Source organism: Triticum aestivum, chromosome 2D (genome assembly GCF_018294505.1).
Source record: "Triticum aestivum cultivar Chinese Spring chromosome 2D, IWGSC CS RefSeq v2.1, whole genome shotgun sequence".
In the NCBI taxonomy this organism is placed as follows: Eukaryota; Viridiplantae; Streptophyta; class Magnoliopsida; order Poales; family Poaceae; genus Triticum; species Triticum aestivum.
In genome coordinates this window covers 652588252-652593049 of record NC_057799.1, presented here as the reverse complement: position 1 = coordinate 652593049, position 4798 = coordinate 652588252, and the positions used below count along the sequence as shown (strand labels likewise).

Sequence of the window (4798 nt, the reverse complement as noted above, 5' to 3'; positions counted from 1 at the left end):
AAAAAAATATCATCACTCCACAATGCTGTTGGAAATGACATTTTTGGAGCTTCGATTTTGTTTTTTTAGCCACAACTAAATGTCATTTCACGTTCAAATTTTGCAAGTGTTGTAAACTTTTGTCAATTTATCGCTAACAAAAATCAGAATTTTTTGAATTTTTAAAATATTTTCGATTTTACTGTTCACCCGAGCTCATATGAGAAACTCCATGTCCGGTCTAAATTTGTTTGCACAATGGTCAAAATCTACTTACTGAACACTCCGTCAGCTCTGCTCTTCATGGTATATACTGCATATGTTCAGATAGTCATACAATCTCCTGTACTGGAAAATTCAGCAAGATATGACAGAGTTAGGCTAAGCTGACAAGCCCCAGGCTGCTGCGGCCTGGGCTTTGAGCGCGTCATAGAGCTCCTGGGCTACAGCGACGAGGAAACGGTCACCGCCGTGCCCCGCGAGTAACGAGACCGACACCGAGACGCCGTCGCGGGTGCCCAGCGGGATGCTGACCTGGCAGAACCCCAAGAGGCCGGCGATGGACAGCAGCGAGAAGGCCTTGGCCCGGAAGTCCTCCAGCAATGCCGCATCCATGCGTAGCTTCGGTGGCGCGCCAGGGACCGTGGGGATTGCCAGGATTCCATCGTCCTACAAATTCAAATTCATTCAAGCACAGCAAGAAAACAAATCAAGTCCTAAAATGTGTGCAGCAATGGGATTAAGATTGCTAATTATGTTTGAACTATTAACAGTGAAGGAATTTACCTTGAGGAGAACGGCTAGCGCAGACTTGAATTCAGTCCTGACGGCATGAAGGTCCTCCATGGCGGACTCATCCTCCGATGCAATGGCCTCCTGCACTCGCTCTCGGATGCCAGGGCCGAGGTTGGGCTTCACCGTGTTCACCCACTCCGCGTGGTTTGCTTTGAATTCAGACCTGAAAACATGTGGTACATTTAATCTCATCCATGTGCATAAGTACAATTTGGAGTAAACTGCTGGCATTTCCATTACAAAGGCCATTGAGTTCATCTGACGCCGGCGCAACATGAAAAGGGCACAATTTTATGATATCTGTGGTCGCGCCTAGTGTGATTAAGTAGGTATGTCGTGGTTGCACACCTTTGAAGGACTTGCATTACACGCGATATGGCAGACAGAGCCGGCACACAAGACGATGATGCTTCGATCGCAGACAAGTCGGTCATGAACTCGCCGATGCACGGAACATTGCTGGAGACAGAATCACCCAAGGTTTCCATTGTCCACCACTGCATTACCTGCCAAACAATCCTCACAAGTTTCAGACACTTATATATGTAAGGTGCCATGCCCTGCTGTGCTCTACTCTGAATCAAGGAATGCCAAGGATGAAGCTTCAGAGAACCTATACTCTGCATTATCCTGCTCTGCTCCACTCTGCAATGATGAGTTAGAGTTCATGGTAGCTACTTACTGCTGAATATTTTGGCCGCTGAAGCGTTGAGGATCTCGTAGGTGTGGTCGTCGACAGAGCCCAAGATCTTGAAACAGTCTGCAGGAATGATGACACGGCCCGGTCGTCGTCGTATCTCGGCGGCAGCATCACGTCGGTGACACGAGACAGCGTAGGCACATCTCTAGCAAACCACCCTGTAAGCATAATTACACTCGGATGTTCAGACACTTACACAACTGAATGAACAGATGGATAATGTGTGTGCTGAACACTGACAGTAGCAGGGCTAGACTGAAATTACCGACGGTGTCGAACATCTGAGCCATGGGGAACGACGTTCTCGGCGGAGACCTGTCCGTGGGAGGGGCGGAGGCCGAAGATGCCGCAGTAGGCGGCGGGCACCCTGACGCTGCCGCCGGTGTTGGTGCCGAGGGCGAAGTCGGCGAGGCTGGCGGCGACGGCGACGGCGGAGCCGCTGGAGGAGCCGCCGGGGACGCAGGGGTTGGCGGGGGTGCCGTAGTGGGCGTTCTCGCCGTTGATGCTGTAGGCCATCTCGTCCATCACGGTCTTGCCCACGCCCGTGGCGCCGGCGCCGAGCGCGGCAAGCACGGCGGGGGCGGTTGCGGCGGCCGGCGCGTGCGTCCGGGCCCAGTCCGGGGTGCCGAAGCCGGTGACGCGTCCGGCGACGTCGAAGCTGCCATGAATCGACCAGTCAGTCAGTCAGTACGATTGTTGAACATCGATGTGATCGACGGAGGAAGGGGAGGGGAGGGAGAGTCGGAGAGAGGTCGTCGTACATGTCCTTGATGGCGAAGGTGAGGCCGTGCAGGGGGAGCTGCTGCTGGTCGGAGGAGGGAGGCGGTAGCAGGATGAATTTCTCCATGAAGGCGCCGTGGTCATCGCCGCTGTCCTCCATGGATAACTCGCTATGGATAGAAGCAGGATAGATAATGGATATGGTGTCGACGACATCAATAATAATTCAGTTAACACCATGTTGTGTTCCTCAAAGCTCAAAGACAACGACAAGTCTTTACTGACTGGTGAGGCGAGCTAGGATTAGGCCGTTTTTTTTAAATAAAAAGATTTGTCATTTTTATATTAATTAACAAGAAGAGATTTGACCGGTTAATTAGAGGAAAACCAGGCGAAACCTATTACAATCCCTCACAGGGCACACACGAACGATCTGACCACAAACACCAAACAATCGGCCGAAGCGTCGAGGACATGGCAGCTCTGATTCTGCTGAAGAGCTTCACAGGGGAAAGTTGCAAGCCTCCCATCGACCTAGTTTAGCTCAACATCCAGAGAGCACCACCCACTCAAGACAACCCTCATGGAGTCATCATTGTCGTAGTGGCCCGCCGACCACAGCTCTAACTTCTCTATCACAGCACGAAACCAGTAGAGGCGCACCCATTGGCGCACGGGACCATTGACAGCAGAAGGACAACCGTTGACCCAGCTCTGCTCGCCACCATCTTCGTCGCCACACGAGCCACAACGCCAACCACCCAAATCATCGGGCGGAACACCAGCCAACCACAATGTCGCGAGCGTTGATAGAGCAGAAAGTCGTCGGTACCCTCGGTAGGGTGGCAAACGTGGCCGGAAGTACCAGGACGGAGCCTGCACGCAAAATTTGCCTAGGTTCGGGCGTCTGATGAGGAGTAATGCCCCACGTCGTGTTTTGTGTTTGTATTTTTGATAGATTTACCTCGTGCGAAGGATTACAATAGGGAGGATGTATTGCTACTGAGAGTTTAGGTCTACAGGAGTAGATGGATGAGAGAACTGTAGCCTCCATCTTATATACACGATGTGGGGCTAGGATTTTACAGGGGATAGATGCAATCTTGGTCGCCGTCATGCTGACTTGAGGGCCAAATGGTATCTATATGCCTATCTTCTCCTTTTGGGCTCCTTTCGGTCGCTAGCTCTGGGGCAGGCCTGCTGTGGGGCTACCCTTAGGGATGCGACCCCGGGTGCATTGCACCGTCAGTAGCCCCCGAGCTTGCCTAGAGTAAGAGCAATGGTCCATGAAGAATTCCGGCGGGCTCAGCCATATAGCAAGAACTCTAGAAACAAATCTAAAGTCGGCTCGATCTGAAGGTAATCTTAGCAAAACACTTGGAAGTTGTTGATATTGAGAATGGAGTTGGGCGCGAGATCTTGGGGCCGCAAGCCATAATATGCAAGGACGTTCTTGAAAAACCTAGAGCTAGGCGGCCTAAAACCCTGGCTTATGTGATCGGCAAAGATGATGGCTTCACCTTGATGTGGTTATGGCCGGGTTTCCTCTCTGAGCGCGCACCAGCTGATATCTTCCTTGGATGGAAGCAAACCGATGGTATCGAGCTCTGCAAGTTGGAGAGACTTGAGATTTGGCCTAATCCCCATAGATTGTGCGCTTGGCAATAGTCGGAGCCGAGGCTGGGGCGATGATGAGTCCCCTTTCTTCCCCTTATTCTTGTTAGCCATTTTCTTCTGACCCATACGGCATAAGCAAAGATCTTGCCCCGGAACAGCACTGGGAAAAAGACAAAAACAGTAAAACAAATGAACTACAACGGTAGTAAACGGAATAATTATCGGCGGTAAGCAGATGGACTATCAGTAATAAATGGATGAACTACAAGCCGCCATGGAAGAACTACCGTTGCAATGGAAGAACTACAATAGAGGACGAGCTATGGCGGTGGCGCAATACGCAAAAAGGAACTTACAGTTGGGTGGCGTAGAAACGACGGCGGATGAACTGCGGTGGCTGCGGATGAACCACATCGATTGCGGCGGCTGCAGACGAGCACCGACGGCGGCGGCGTAAACGAAGAGCAAGATTGGATCTAAGCGGCGCTGGAGGAGGAAGAATAGGCATAGGCGCACGACGTAAAAATGATCCTCGGGGATGCCACCGCACTATTTATAGATGCGGTAGTAACCCTAATCGTCGCAGTAATTTTTCAAGATGGCCCCTGGGATTCCACGGTGAAAAGTTATATACCCTACCACCGCCAAATCTTGACGCATGTTACTTGAAGAGGATCCCGTGTGATACGTAAGACAAACCCTAATAATGGGAAAATATGCTCTTTACCTTGCTACCTAAACGGGCCTTTGAGAAGGACCTCACGGAATTGCTGGGAAACGTTGCATGGAAAACAAAACAAAAATTCTACGCACACGCAAGATCTATTAAGGAGATGCATAGCAATGAGAGGGGAGAGTGTGTCTACGTACCCTCGTTGACCATAAGCGGAAGCGTTTGTTAACGCGGTTGATGTAGTCGAACTTCTTCGCGCTCCAACTGATAAAGTACCGAACATACCACTACTGGAATTAGCTTATTTGCCGTCT

The 4798-nt window shown here is 51.0% G+C and overlaps 1 pseudogene; it reads right to left on the bottom strand.

Annotated features, from left to right (window-relative positions):
* Positions 1–212: 212 nt before the first annotated feature.
* On the bottom strand, positions 213–4315 carry LOC123050855 (amidase 1-like; annotated as a pseudogene).
* Positions 4316–4798: the final 483 nt, after the last annotated feature.